The 15,429-nt window shown below is 42.3% G+C and overlaps 1 pseudogene; it reads left to right on the forward strand.

The window, feature by feature from the left end:
* Nucleotides 1-5,609: 5,609 nt before the first annotated feature.
* Nucleotides 5,610-8,908, forward strand: LOC113623645 (cytochrome b-c1 complex subunit 10 pseudogene; annotated as a pseudogene).
* The last annotated feature ends 6,521 nt before the right edge of the window (nt 8,909-15,429 follow it).

A 15,429-nucleotide genomic window follows, 5' to 3' on the forward strand; every position in this document is an offset into this window, starting at 1 on the left:
TCACTTAGCATTTTTTTTCACCTCTTTCAGAAACTGAATGTAGGCCTCCCTTCTTCCAAGAAGTCCCCCTGACTTTAGAGTCCCAATCAGAGTCAGACAGAAACATATAGGTACATGTAACTGTTCTGGTATGAATAAACTTTTTCTTCCTTTAAAACATTAAGTTCAAAACAGGAATGAAGCAATTATCTGAGCAGGTAGAAAAAACATGAAGTTGAGTGTAATAAAATAAATTCAGAGCAGTATATACAGTATGATACCATTTATGAAAAAAATCTAACACAAAAAACAATATCATAATTCTTTAGGGACCATATACATGCATGTAAAAGTAAAAAATTGGAACAGAATTATATACCTCAAACTCATGGTAGTGGCTGCCTCTGGGAAGGAAGGTAGGAGGTTTGGGGGCCATGATGAAAGGGAATTTTAGCTACATCTGTAATGTTTATTTCTTTTACAATTTCTCTTTAAAAAATTAAGATGATTCACTTACACGCAGTTAAGGCATGTGAAGTGTCACTGAAATTCTGGTCTAAAAGACATGCATTGCTTGTAGGGTTTTTTTGGTCTGATACAATGTCTCACTTTCTTTATAACAATAAAACCTGTTTCAAATTGATTAAATAATTCAAGATGGTTGTGACCTCTTCCTCTCCCACAATAACATCCTCATAAACGTACTGTGGAGGTGGAATTTATCTTTGTGTGTGTTCTGTAAAGAGTAAGAACACACCGCTGAGTTCTCGGTAAAAAGAATCAATAGATGAATAAATAAATAAGCGTTGTTTGCTTGCTGCCCTGCATGCAATAGTTTGTGGACATTTTCGTTTTGAAGTTGTTTCTTGAGGTTGCCTGTGTGACTTCTTCGCTTTCAGGAACTTGTTGAGAACAATCATTTTTTATCTGTCTTTCCTTTGGGGTCCCGTAAGGTCACTGGACATAAGATAGCTGTGAAATTTGACATTGTTCCAATTTAAATGCTTTACTCCAGCAAGTGCAAGACTGTGGATGCTTCGGTGTGGATTGCCACGGCCAGGCTGTTCCTGAGACTCGCCAGCCCTCCAGGCTTCAAAGCCTGCCATCCTTGATCTCACTAAAGAATGTTTTTGAATTCTATGTCCATCTAGTGGTTGCCTGCAAAGATCTACTTGGCTTTTTCTTTCTTCCTTTTCTTTCACACTTGATCAGTGAGATTCTGTTTGTGATGGGGGTTTTGCCCCCCTTGGTCTTTAATTCTTTCACAGGTGGTTTCAAAGTGTCTATCCTTAGCCCCTGCTTTCTATAAACAAGCAGGAATTCATGAACCGCAGTTACTGATGGCTGTCCTCACGGAGCAATTCTCCTCTCACTTTGAAAACAGGCTGTTTTGTGGACAGTAAAGTACAGTTCTTTTTGGTAGATGAGATTAGAGGCTTGAGGGGAGGCTAGAGGGAGGGGAGTTTTTTCCTTTCTCTTTTATTATTTTATTTTTTAACTGGAGAGCCTTTGTGATGTAACTCGTTTTAGCAAATTCAAGAACTTTACTTATTTTACACACAGTTAGTTGCACCCTTGGTTAAAGATGACATGGCACTAGGTAGAAGATGCTGGGAATTGCTGATTTGCTCATTAATTCCAACATCTCCAGCATCCCAGGTGTAAGGTTAGGAGTTAAAGTTCAGGTGGTGACAGAGCTAATGTGGTTGCATATCCAAGGGATCATATTATATCAATTCTACCTAAGAATTTTGATGTGCCATGGGAGTTGACATTTTCTGTCATTAAATATTCTTCAACAGTATCATTTTAATGGCTGCATAGCATTCCACTGAATAAGATGTACCACAATTTACTCAACCAATTCCCTATTGTTGGAAACAGGTGTTTCCAATGTTTTGGCATTATAAAGAGCATTCCATAGTCACATTGTTGAATTTGCTGATAAATTCCTAACAGTGATACTGCTGGGTCATAGGGCATATACATTTGTTAAAGCTTTGAAGATCAGCATTCATTTTAAAATTCAGTTAAAAAGGAAGGATTGAAGGACAGAAAGAATTGCTACTGCAGCTACACACTTAAGACCCCAAGCAAACTACTACTTAATCAGTGGAGAAATTCCCTCACACAATGTAAGGAGTGGGCATTGTCTGTTAGCCCTCCAGCAATTCGTCTTTCACCATTGACCTACACTGAAACCTTCAGCTTAGGAAAAGAATGTAGAAGGCTCTTACAGGAAGGCTTGATTCAGTGGTACTCAGGGTCCTATAATAGTCTTTGTGTGAGTACTTTCCTCACTGTAGTTCACTACTGGATCCAGGACCAAGCTGAATCTTTTTCACTTTGCTCATTACTGAAATATGATGCTATCTGTGGGGTGGAAACTGCAGTATTTAAGAGTACTCAGGAATAACACAATTGAGAAAATAAGTTCAAGAGGAGGAATCATTCAGGAATAAATGACAAGGGGGTAGTTTTCTCGGTTCTGAACTGCCTAATTATTAGTTGGTACAGCCTATGCCTCCACAGAGCCTTGAACTTGGAAATCCTGGACAATCTTTAGTTATGTTACTCGCTTGCTCACAGACCTTTGCCACCCTAGGCTTCATTGTCAGTACAAACCCCTTTGCCTCACCTCAGTATTCTGGTTTACCCTGACCTCTTTCCATCCTTAGTGCCCCAACATGAAACCTTCCGTTCCATCCAAACTGAAACTATTTGCTGTATTCCAAACAAGCAGCATATACTGTGGAAGGACTTTTGGATTTGGTCCAGATAATCTGGATTTGAGCCCTGGCTCTGCCATTGCTTTATTAGGTGACCTTGGGCAAAACAATCTTACTGAAGGCTCAGTTTCATCATCTGTAAAATAGGGATGACAAAGCCTAATTCACTGTGTTATTATGTATATGTTAAACTAGACAACAGCACGTAAAAGAAGTTGCAATGCAGAGCGTGCGGCGAGTGTTTGATAGGTGACATGAGTATCTTGTTTATCCTGGCCTCTGAGCATTTGCTCCCACCTGTTCTCTTTCTGGAAAAGTTCTCTTGAATCCGAATCCCACCCACCCATCAAAGCAAATTCATGTTTCAAGCCCTCCCATGAAAACTCTTAGCACTCCTTGACTAGACTATTCATTCGGCAGGCCAATCCTTCTAAGTGGACTCTCTCCTGGAACAACTTTCAGGGAGTCCTGATACCAATTTTGCCCCAATAATAATCATAATTAATGTATAGTACTTTACTGCTTACAACAACCTATAAGGTCAACGAAATGGATATTATTGTTATTATCATCCCTATTTCTCAGAGACTCAGAGAGGTCAAGTGATTTGTCAAAGGCCACAAAGCTAGTGTATGGCAGAACTGAAAACAACTCAACTGATTGCAAAGCTTATGCGCTTCTCCTCACACGATAAAACCTACCTCCTTATTTAACTGTTAATGGACATTTGTCCCTCTATGAAGTAATATTATTATTGAATTTTAGGTCCTTGCCTAAGAAGAAAATGGTGGCGTTCTTGGGTATGGTAACCACCTAAAGAAACTTATTTAGTGTTTTCAGAGGCGTGAAAGACATGCACATAATATGCCAGTTCTTGGGGAAACGTTCCAGGTCAAAACTTTGCATGAATTATTTCCCTGGGACTCAGAACGAAAGCTGGGCCTTTGGTGGGAAGACGTCCTTTCCCTTATACACCAAGTAATCACAACTCAGAGCAGCCCTCTTAGAAATGGTTCCCCCTTGGGACTTCCCTGGTGGTTCAGAGGTTAAGAATCTGCCTTTCAATGCAGGGAAGGTGGGTTAGATCCCTGGTAGAAATAAGATCCCACATGTCATGTGGCAACTAAGCCCACGCCGCCACTACTGAGCCCACACGCCTCAATTAGAGAGCCCTCGCAACACAATGAAAGATGGTGCGAGCCACAGCAAAGATCCCACGTGCCTCAACTGAGACCCGACGCAGCCAAGTAAATTAATTAATTAATTAATTTTTAAAAAAAGAAGTGGTTCCCCCACTGCACTTGCTACCTCTTAGTTGCCCTTCTGCACCACCCCTCAAGGCTCAAGGGCTTCCGCTCAAGGGAACCATAGGTGATCCTAATTAGAAGAGATTCTAAGGGTCATCCTATCACTACATGGTCCTCCAGCACACCAACATATCTCCCTAGCTACACATTTCATTCTGTGACAGCTCAGCAGACGTTCTGCAGATTTAGGGAAGGTGTGAGTTCACAGACATCAAAGCAGAGCCATGTCTTCAGCTACCTCAGTCACTGAGTGAGCTACTGCCTTCTGTCCAGAGTGTCGGTCTTACCTGTTGTCAGTAAAAATCCCTGAAAGCCACATGAATCTTGATTTAACTGTTATCCTCGATTATGCTAATAACAGTTGCTTAAACTCATCTCTACCCTGCCCCCACCTTGGACACATAGGCATTAAAGTTAAATTTGCTGAGTTGCTTCCAGATTTGTTCAATATACATGTATTGAGAACTACTTCCCAGGTACCTTGCCAGGCACTGGGGGATAAAAAGGTTGGGGATAGAATCTTCCCATTTAAAAAAAATTTTTTTATTGAAGTATAGTTGATTTACAATGTTATGTTAGTTTCCGGTGTACAGCAAAGTGATTCAGTTTTATATCTATCTATCTATCTATTCTTTTTCATTATAAGTTATTACAAGATATTGAATATACTTCCCTGTGCTGTACAGGAGGACTTCGTTGTTTATCTATTTTATGTATAGTCATTTGTATCTGCTAATCCCAAATTCCTAATTTTTCCCTCCCTACAATCTTCTCATTTTTCTCAACCCAGTTTCCACTGAAAGCCCCACTTTGTCACAAGCAACAAGCATCAAATCAGCAACGAACCCCGAGTCACACAGAGACTGTTCATGTTTGCAATCTCGTTGTTTTCTGAAACCAACATTAGCATAAATGTTAACACAGCAATGACTTAATTATACTCTAATTACTCTGAGCCAAAAACGGGAGTTTGATCTCAATTCACATACTATTTTGGTAGATTGTTACATATAACGCCAGGCATAATATGCCTTCATTTTTACCCACGTCATCTGGTGAAGCCCTCTCTCCCTTTTCATGTTGCTGCTACCTCTAATTTTCCCACACCCACCATTCTCTCTCAAACACTAAGACCTCAAAAATCTCTCCTCCGAAGATCTTAACCTCAAGAGTTACACGTTTTCCCTTATTTCTCAACAGTACCCACCCCTCCCTAGAAGTTCTTTGGCATAACATCAACTCGGTCAAATGAAATAAACAAATATTTACAAAGTGAGGAAGGAGGGAAAGATGGGGAGGGGGACAGCTGTGATTACTGACCCATCCTGCCCCAGCTTTCCCTCACTAAGAGTGGCTTTGGGTACAAGCTCAAAACGGCAGATAAGATAAAAGTCTAGTTTCTTATGCTTTCCTAGAGACCAGCAATGAACAATTGGGATTTGAAAAATGTTTTAAATACCATTTACAATAGCACCAAAAAATATAAATACTTAGGTATAAAATCTAACAAAACATGTACAGGATCTATATGTAGAAAACTACAGAGCACTGATGAAAGAAATAAAAGAAGATCTAAATAAATGGAGAGAGATTCCATCTTAGAAAGTCAGTATACAAAAACCAATTGCTTTCCTATATACCGGGAATGAACAATTGGGATATGAAATTTTAAAAAAAGATACCATTTAAAAGTCTTGTCTCTTAGAGTCATTCAGTTCAGGTGATCAGCACATTAGCTTGGTGGCTTAGCAATTTCAACTTGACTATGTCCTGTAGTCAGAAATCCTGGGATTACTGAGACCTTTCACGTAGTGGCCCAGATCACATCTTCAATTTTGAGTCAAAGCTGTCTTTTGAGGGATCCTAACCATCCCTGGATTCCTCTGAGGTACTATTTGTCAAGTCTTTTTTTTTTTTTTTTTCCTCCAATCCTCTTTCATTTAGGCAGCCACATCTTCCCTACAGGCTCCCATTCCTCATTTTCAAACTTCCCTGCCTCTCTTGCCTCCAACTGGTTACTGAACTTTGGTCTGACACTTCCAAAGGCACCTCCAACTTCCAGCAAGTCATCCTGCCCTGTGTACTGTTTCCCAGCTCAAGTCTGGCTTCTCTATTCCTCACTCTTCTCCACCTCCGTCTCCTCCCCTGCTTTACCCCAGGGTACAGGTCAGTCCTTCAAGAGTGTACTTACCATGTTTAAATCGTTTTCTCGGAAACAAATATTTGCATATGCAAACCCCACATTTGCCATATGGTTTTTCCTACTTCCCAGCCAGAGGAACTCTCAATTTCATATATATTTTGGGAAATGAAGTTTTCCCCAGATGGTCTCTCCAAAGCACCAAAGCAAGGTCAGGGTTTATGCATTCCTTCAAAGGTTCTGGGCAGAGGTTAGAATTACTCATGTTTTCTTGGTCCCATCAGCAGTTATTTCATCAGTGCACCTGATAATGGGATACAACCTGGCTCTTTCTGAGCTAAAAACACACCAGAGTTTAAGGGAGATGTTGAACCATAAACTGGTATCTTCAGGGAAGGGAGAAAACCTGCCCAGTTGCTCAAATAATTTTAAAACAAATCCACTAAGAATACTTCCACAGGGAGAGAAAAAGAGTTTGAATATGAGAAAGATGATGAACCAGGTGTGCCGAAAAGGTTTCTTAGTCATTCTTAGCCCTAGAAGGGGATGGGCGGGGGTGGCCCACATCTCTACTGGGAAACATATTTCCCCCTTTTAAATCAGGAAAGAAAAAAACAACAACATAGCCCCAAATAGAGAATGTTTTCTTTTGTAACTGGAAGCAAACATCACTGATGGCTTTAACAGCTGCCTGCCAACATGGCCTGAGAAGCAGGCAAGCTCAAACATTTTTTGAGATCAACACATGTACAGACATACAGTATATTAGGTCAAGTTATAAATCCAGGAATAAAAGAACAAATAAACAAGTTTCAGCTTTCTCTAGGCTTTCTGAGTCCAATACCAGCTAAATTAGACTCTGAAGCAGAGAAATCTAGCTTCCAAGAAGGCAGGTCTCCCAGGAGTTCAAGTCAAACCTCCCTCTGGTAGGAAAAGAAGGTGCCGTTGTAGATTAACTGGCTGATGGCTGACCAGGTCCAGGCTGATGGCCCTGCCTAGCAGGGGCTTCCCTGTGTCCTAGCCTAGCAGACCCTGAGGATGTCTGCCATTGACTTGATCTTTGACCCCAGTAAATCATTTAATATGCCATGCGCCTTTGTCCATATGTTCATGTTTGGTGTAATGTGGATGAGAATTCCAGCAAGTCTGGGTGTGCCACCCATTAGGGCTAAATCTTTCCCTTTGGAGCTTCTAGGAAGAGACTTCTGGACAGCTGCATTGCAGAGAACCAAGGTGTCTGGACAAACCAAATTGAAATGCCTACAGATGGTGAGACCAGCCTTGCCTTAACTGCGACTGAAAAGCAAAAGAACAAATTTGTTCTTTGGTTACCAAAACTGACACAAGATTTTTGTGATAGGTTTGCCTTAGGGCAAGAGACCCACTAGAGAGTCATAGATGGGAAATGCTCAATTATTCTCCCAATCCCACCACTATACTAGCAAGATGACCTTGAGCAAGTCACTTAGGCCAAGGTTGTTCACACATGAATTGGTCATGAAATAAATGAAATAGATTAGAACTAAATATTTTTTAATGAAGTCAAGTTGAATAGAATAGAAAATATCAGTGCTTAGTTCACAATAAGTTAACCCCTGTCGTATGTGTGTGTGGATGCATGTTTCCTGGGGTCATGATGAATAATAAATTTCTTACTGTGGGTAACAAACAAAACAGCTTCCCACAGTGGCTTAGACTGTAGGCTTTTGATTTCCTCGTCTATCGAGTGAAAATCATTCATTTTATACATATACGCATATATACATAGATATTCATACACACACACATATACATGTATAATGAGCACCACAGTGTGTCAGGCACAGTGGTATGTGACATATACAGGTACGACAAGGCCCTGTCCTCATGGAGCCTCAGCTAGTGGGGGAGCCAGTCATAAAGTAATTACCTAATTATTTAACTACCATTGTGTGAAGGGAGTGTGTAACACCAGGTTCCTAACCTGGGCTGCAGGATCAGGGCCAGCCTTCTTAGGAAGTGACAAAGAAGGAGGCAGAGAGTGATGCAGGCAAATAATGGGGGTGGAGGAAGCATTCCAGGCAGAAGGACCAGCAAGTGTGAGGAGACCCTGAAGAAGAAGGAACAGTGTCAGTTCTACCTCAGAGATTTCTATGAAGACCACATGAGATGACCGTGGAAACACTTTGTAAACTGTGGAGTGATGTTCAAATGTGGCAGATTATTATTAAAACAATGAATATAAACACGCCTTAAAGATGAGTTTAGTTTCAGCAGGTGGCCCCGGGGCTAGGGTCACCCTGAGCTGGGACGCTGGCACCGTGAGGCTAAGCAGACTCCTGGGCCCACACTGCCAGAAGCTGGCCAGAAACTGGATTCCCATGGCAGGTGCCACGGGGCTGGTGTGGGCCACCGACTGGGACTGATTCTGGACTAGGTGCCCTACTTCAACGGCAAGTTTAAGAAGAAAAATTAATGAAAACAACCCCCCTCAGACCCCTCCTCTGGTATCTAGTGCTGCCTCCTTCCATCTGAGTCTGGAGCAGCCCAAGCTCTTGGGGTGGACCAACCTCAAGGAAGTCCACAGTGCAACTTAGACTTTCTATAGTTTTGGTGCGTGAATGCACACAGCATTAAACCTTGGTCTGAAACCTGCCCACCTGGACGAGCTCATGCTGGGGCTTGGTTACCTTGACTGAAGGCCCAGGGGCTCAGCTGACCCGGGGATCCTTTCAACTCCAAATCTAGGAGTTTTCCCAATGGCTGGCAGAAAAGGTTTGATTATTTAAGATGTTCAGTAGATAATACCTGCACGATGTTTTTTATTTTGGGGGGGGGGGGGGTCGGTACGTAGGCCTCTCACTGCTGTGGCCTCTCCCGTTGCGGAGCACAGGCTCCGGACGCGCAGGCTCAGCAGCCATGGCTCACGGGCCCAGCTGCTCCGCGGCATGTGGGATCTTCCCGGACCAGGGCACGAACCCGTGTCCCCTGCATCGGCAGGCGGACTCAACCACTGCGCCACCAGGCAAGCCCGAGCACAATGTTTTTATCTATCACTGCCCTAACAAGTTACCCCATGACTTAGTGGCTTAAAACAACAAACATTCATTATGTCACAGTAAAAAAAAAAAAAAAAATGAGCTTAGTTACCTTTATTAATCCGTTCAGTGACTAGTTGAATACTGCTCAGTGTCAGATATTGTTCTAGATTTGGGGGTTACAGTAGTAAATAAGACAGGACCGTGGGCTTCTCTGGTAGCACAGTGGTTAAGAATCCACCTGCCAATGCAGGGGACCTGGGTTTGAGCCCTGGTCTGGGAAGATCCCACATGCCACGGAGCAACTAAGCCTGTGCTCCACAACTACTGAGCCTGAGCTCTGGAGCCTGCAAGCCACAACTGCTGAGCCTGCGTGCCACAACTACTGAAGCCCACATGCCTAGAGCCCATGCTCCGCAACAAGAGAAGCCTCCACAGTGAGAAGTCTGCACACCGCAATGAAGAGTGGCCCCTGCTCACTGCAGCTAGAGGAAGCCTGTGCGCAGCAACGAAGACCCAATGCAGCCAAAAATAAAATAAATTTATTAAAAAAAAAAAGATAGGATGGCTGCCCTGGAAGGTTCCCTTTCAGAGAGACAGACACTAAACACAACAGTAATTTCAGAGAGTGGTAAAGTGGTGCAGAGGAGTAGAGAACAATGGAAGTAGACAGGAAGGCAGGGTTCTCTGAGGGGGTAACGACCAACTCTGAATAAAATGAGATCTGCCACTTTCTGATGATGTGACCTTGGATACCACCTAACATTTCAGGACTCAGTTTCCTCATCTGTTAAATAAGGATACTTATACCCATCTCTTGGGACTTCCCTGAGGATTACCTTGCCTGAGACAAGGAACTCAAGGCCTCCAGTACAAAGCTGAGCTGGCATTAAGGGACACTTCATTGCTAAATAATTGAGTGTCTACTGATCTGATGCTCAAGATATTAGGAATATGTTTTAAAAGATATAGAATGACAAGGAGGAGAAAGTAGGTCTTCTATTTTCAGACCAGGCTGGACAAGTCCTTCAGATGGAGTCGTTAGTGATCTTCCACTCTGTGCCAGTTGGGTCCTCTTGGAAGCAGATGCTGAGACAGTGAGGTGTGCGAGCAGTATGGGGTGGGGGGCAATGGTGTCTGTGAAAGGGAGAAGAGGGAAGAGCGGCACTGGGCAGGAAAAGGCTCTAGAGGAAAGACTGCTGGTTAGAGGAGTCCTACACTGGGCAGAAGAGGCCAGGCCTCACACCCCTGCTATGCTCAGCTGTTAGTCAGCGCTGTGAAGAGCATGGTTTCAGCTCCAAGAGCAGCCACATGGTAAGTTCCTCCTTGAAGGGAGATCTGGGTGGTGCACCTCCATAACTGCCACAAACTCCCAGTCTCACACCAAAGACTTTTTGCTGTCAAAGTAACAGTGCTTCCTTGGGAGAGGAAAATGAGATTTATCCTGACTTGGGGAAGGCTGCACAAAGGAAAAGCACTCCAAGGGCCAGAGAACCCTAGGCCTGATTTTATGATACTCTGCGTCCATTAGGATGCCTCTGACCACAAGTTACAGAAAACTCAACTCAAAATGACTTGAACAATAAAGAACATTTATGGGACTTCCCTGGTGGTCCAGTGGTTAAGAATCCACCTTCCAGGGCTTCCCTGATGGCGCAGTGATTGAGAGTCTGCCTGCCGATGCAGGGGACATGGGTTCGTGCCCCGGTCCGGGAGGATCCCACATGCCGCAGAGCAGCTGGGCCCATGAGCCATGGCCGCTGAGCCTGCGCATCCGGAGCCTGTGCTCCGCAACGGGAGAAGCCACAACAGTGAGAGACCCACGTACAACAACAACAAAAAAAGAATCCACCTTCCAATGCAGGGGATGCAGGTTTGATCTCTGGTCAGGGAACTAAGATCCCACATGCTGAGGTGCAACTAAGCCCGCGCACCACAACTACAAAGCCTGCGAGCCGCAACTAGGGAGAAGACTGGGCGCTGCAATGAAAGATACCACATGACCCAACTAAGACCCAACACAGCCAAAAATAAATAAATAAATATTGGATTGGTTCAAGATGGTGGAGTAGAAGATCGTGTGCTCACTCCCGGAGAGCACCGGAATCACAACTAACTGCTGAACAGTCATTGACAGGAAGACACTGGAACTCACCAAAAAAGATACCCCACATCCAAAGACAAAGGAGAAGCTGCAATGAGATGGTAGGAGGGGCACAATCACAATAAAATCAAATCCCATGACTGCTGGCTGGGTGATTCACAAACTGGAGAACAATTATACCACAGAAGTCCACCCACTGGAGTGAAGGTTCTGAGCCCCACATCAGGCTTCCCAACCTGGGGGTCCGGCAATGGGAGGAGGAATTCCTAGAGAATCAGACTTTGAAGGCTAGAGGGATTTGATTGCAGGACTTTGACAGGACTGGGGGAAACAGAGACTCCACTCTTGGAGGGCACACACAAAGTAGTGTGCTCATCGGAACCCAAGGAAAAGAGCAGAGACCCCATAGAAGACTGAACCACAACTACCTGCTAGTGTTGAAGGGTGTGCTGCAGAGCCAGGGGGTGGCTGTGGCTTACCGAGGGGACAAGGACACTGGCAACAAAATTTCTGGGAAGTATTCCTTGGCATGAGCCCTCCCAGAGTCCGCAATTAGTCCCACAAAGAGCTGAGTAGGCTCCAGTGCTGGGTCACCTCAGGCTAAACAACCAACAGGGAGGGAACCCAGCCCCACCCATCAGCAGACAAGCGGATTAAAGTTTTACTGAGCTCTGCCCACCAGAGCAACACCCAGTTCTACCCACCACCAGTCCCTCCCATCAGGAAGATTGCACAAGCCTCTTAGATAGCCTCATCCACCAGAGGGCAGGCAGCAGAAGCAAGAAGAACAATTCTGCAGCCTGTGGAATGAAAACCACATTCACAGAAAGACAGACAAAATGAAAAGGCAGAGGACTATGTACTAGATGAAGGAACAAGATAAAACCCCAGAAAAACAACTAAGTGAAGTGAAGATAGGCAACCTTCCAGAAAAAGAATTCAGTATAATGATAGTGAAGATGATCCAGGACCTCAGAAAAAGAATGGAGGCAAAGATTGAGAAGATGCAAGAATTGTTTAACAAAGACCTAGAAGAATTAAAGAGGAAACACCCAGAAGAATTACAGAACAAACAGAGATGAACAATAAAATAACTGAAATGAAAAATACACTAGAAGGAATCAATAGCAGAATAACTGAGGCAGAAGAACGGATAAGTGACCTGGAAGACACAATGGTGGAATTCACTTCTGTGGAACAGAATAAAGAAAAAAGAATGAAAGGAAATGAAGACAGCCTAAGACACATCTGGGACAACATTAAATGCAACATCATTTGCATTATAGGGGTCCCAGAAGGAAAAGAGAGAGAGAAAGGACCCGAGAAAATATTTGAAGAGATTATAGTCGAAAACTTCTGCAACATGGGAGAGAAAATAGCCACCCAAGTCCAGGAATCCCAGAGAGTCCCAGGCAGGATAAACCCAAGGAGAAACACACTGAGACACATAGTAATCAAATTGACAAAAATTAAAGACAAAGAAAAATTACTGAAAGCAACAAGAGAAAAAGGACAAGTAACATACAAGAGAACTCCCGTAAGGTTAAAAGTTGATTTCTCACAGAAACTCTACAAGCCAGAAGGGAGTGGCACAATATATTTATCATGAAAGGGAAGAACCTACAACCAAGATTACTCTACCCGGCAAGGATCTCATTCAGATTCAATGGAGAAATCAAAAACTTTACAGACAAGCAAAAGCTAAGAGAATTCAGCACCACCAAACCAGCTCTACAACAAATGCTAAAGGAACTTCTCTAAGTGGGAAACACAAGAGAAGAAAAGGACCTACCAAAACAAACCCAAAACAATTAACATTAAAATGGTAATAGGAATATATATATCGATAATTAACTTAAACGTGAATGGATTAAATGCTCCAACCAAAACACAGGGGCTCACTGAACAGATACAAAAACAAAACCCATATATAGGCTGTCTACAAGAGACCCACTTCAGACCTAGGGACACACACAGACTGAAAGTGAGGGGATGGAAAAAGATATTCCATGCAAATGGAAATCAAAAGAAAGCTGGAGTAGCAATACTCATATCAGATAAAATAGACTTTAAAATAAAGAACGTTACAAGAGATAAGGAAAGCACTTCCCTGGTGGCGCAGTGGTTGAGAGTCCACCTGCGCATGCAGGGGACACGGGTTCGTGCCCCAGTCCGGGAAGATCCCACATGCAGCGGAGCAGCTGGGCCCGTGAGCCATGGCCACTTAGCCTGCATGTCCGGAGCCTGTGCTCCACAACGGGAGAGGCCACAACAGTGAGAGGCCCACGTACCACACACACGCAAAAAAGAGACAAGGAAGGACACTACATAATGATCAAGGGATCAATCCAATAAGAAGATATAACAATTATAAATATATGTGCACCCAACATAAGAGCACCTCAATACATAAGGCAACTGCTAACAGCTATAAAAGAGGAAATCAACAGTAACACAATAATAGTGGGGGTCTTTAACACCTCATTTACACCAATGGACAGATCATCCAGACAGAAAATTAATAAGGAAACATAAGCTTTAAATGACACAAGAGACCAGATAGATTTAATTGATATTTATAGGACATTCCATAAAAAAACAGCAGATTACACTTTCTTCTCAAGTGCACATGGAACATTCTCCAGGATAGATCACATCTTGGGTCACAAATCAAGCCTTGGTAAATTTAAGAATATTGAAATCATATCAAGCATCTTTTCTGACCACAATGCTATGAGATTAGAAATTAATTACAGGGAAAAAAAGCATAAAAAACACAAACACATGGAGGCTAAACAATATGTTACTAAATAACCAAAACATCACTGAAAAAATCAAAGAGAAAATAAAAAAATACCTAGAGACAAATGACAACAAAAACATGATGATCCAAAACCTATGGGATACAGCAAAAGCAGTTCTAAGAGGGAAATTTATAGCAATACAATTCTACCTCAAGAAACAAGAAAAATCTCAATCTAACTTTACACCTAAAGGAACTAGAGAAAGAAGAACAAACAAAACCCAAAGTTAGTAGAAGGAAAGAAATCATAAAGATCAGAGCAGAAATAAATGAAATAGAAACAAAGAAAATGATAGCAAAGATCAATAAAACTAAAAGCTGGTTCTTTGAGAAGATAAACAAAATTGATAAACCATTAGCCAGACTCATCAAGAAAAAAAGAGAGAGGACTCAAATCAATAAAATTAGAAATGAAAAAGGAGAAGTTTCAATGCACACCGCAAAAATACAAAGCATCATAAGAGACTACTACAAGCAACTCTATGCCAATAATATGGACAACCTGGAAAAAATGGACAAATTCTAATAAAGGTATAACCTTCCAAGACTGAACCAGGAAGAAATAGAAAATATGAACAGACCAATCACAAGTAATGAAATTGAAACTGTGATTTAAAATCTTCCAACAAACAAAAGTCCAGGACCAGATGGCTTCACAGGTGAATTCTATCAAACATTTAGAGAAGAGCTAACACCCATCCTTCTCAAACTCTTCCAAAACATTGCAGAAGAAGGAACACTCCCAAACTCATTTTACAAGGCCACCATCACTCTGATACCAAAACCAGACAGAGATACTACAGAAAAAGAAAATTACAGACCAATATCACTGATGAATATAGATGCAAAAATCCTCAACAAAATACTAGCAAAGAGAATCCAGCAACACATTAAAAGGATCATACACCATGATCAAGTGGGATTTATCCCAGGGATGCAAGGATTCTTCAATATACACAAATCAATCAATGTGATACACCATATTAACTAATTGAAGAATAAAAACTATATGATCTTCTCAATAGATGCAGAAAAAGCTTTTGACAAAATTCAACAACCACTTATGACAAAAACTCTCCAGAAAGTAGGTATAGAGGGAACCTAACTCAACATAATGAAGGTCATATACGACAAACCACAGCAGACATCATTCTCAATGGTGAAAAACTGAAAGCATTTCTTCTAAGAGCAGGAAGAAGACAAGGATGTCTACTCTTGTCACTATTATTCAACATAGTTTTGGAAGTCCTAGCTATGGCAATCAGAGAAGAAAAAGAAATAAAGGAATACAGATTGGAAAAGAAGAAGTAAAACTGTCATTGTTTGCAGATGACATGATACTATACATAG

The sequence above is a fragment of the Aethalodelphis obliquidens genome, unplaced genomic scaffold, assembly GCF_003676395.1.
Source record: "Aethalodelphis obliquidens isolate GAN/ISIS:26980383/991018 unplaced genomic scaffold, ASM367639v1 scaffold11, whole genome shotgun sequence".
In the NCBI taxonomy this organism is placed as follows: domain Eukaryota; kingdom Metazoa; phylum Chordata; class Mammalia; order Artiodactyla; family Delphinidae; genus Aethalodelphis; species Aethalodelphis obliquidens.